Below are 1,107 nucleotides of genomic sequence, written 5' to 3' on the forward strand. Positions count from 1 at the left end.
TGATTGTGTGTGTGTGTGTGTGTGTGTGTGTGTGTGTGTGTGTGTGTGTGTGTGTGTGTGTGTGTGTGTGTGTGTGTGTGTGTGTGTGTGTGTGTGTGTGTGTGTGTGTGTGTGTGTGTGTGTGTATGTGTGTGTGCGTGCGTGTGTGTGTGCGTGTGTGTCTATGGGGAGGTTTCCCCCTTCTCAGCCTTGCAAATTCCAGACATCTTGATACCAGCTCTGGCCCTGAAGCCGCAAGCCTGAGACCACTGCCTCCGCTGCCTATGGATCTAATAAAGAGATCAGAGATCATGAGTTCAATAGTGGACTAGCTGACTAGGAGTCATGCACCGTACCACCACTCTACGCTCTCACACACCACGCTGGAACTGCACATACAAACACGTGTGCACACACCATGCAGACAGACAGACAGATAGACACACACACACACACACACACACACACAGTCACACACACACACACAGTCACACACACACACACAGTCACACACACGCACACACACACGCACACACACACACACACACACACACACACACACACACACACACACACACACACACACACACACATTCACACAAACACGTGCTTCTTCTCATCACTTACCCCAAGACGAGGCCAACAGGAGTCCTGTATGAGCACTCCCTTCTCCTCTCACTGACTCTTCCCTATGCACTCACTATATCTCCCTTACGGTACGCACGCCGCAGCAGCAACAGCGCAAGTGGCAGGAGCTTAGGGATGCTGGCTGAAAGGGGGGGTTGGCTTGGCTTGGCGGGGAAAGAGCTGGGGGTTTGGGGTGGAGTAGGGTTGTGGGGGGTTACGACAGTCTGGCCCGTACCAAGTGGTCAACAAACAGAGGGGGAGGAGCAGAAATAGAGAGAGAGGGAAAGCGAGCGAGTGAGAGAGAGAGAGTAGTGGAGGAGAGAGAGAGAGAAAGAGAGGGAGAGTGGCAGAGGGAGGGATGGAAGATCCCTTTACATAATAAGGCGGATGGAAGCACAGAGAGCCTCAGAGCAACCTGAAGCCTGTTGTTCACGCACATACGCGCACGCACACACACGCGCGCGCACACACACACACACACACATACAGACACACACAGGG

The sequence above is a fragment of the Engraulis encrasicolus genome, chromosome 10 (assembly GCF_034702125.1).
Source record: "Engraulis encrasicolus isolate BLACKSEA-1 chromosome 10, IST_EnEncr_1.0, whole genome shotgun sequence".
Lineage (NCBI taxonomy): Eukaryota > Metazoa > Chordata > Actinopteri > Clupeiformes > Engraulidae > Engraulis > Engraulis encrasicolus.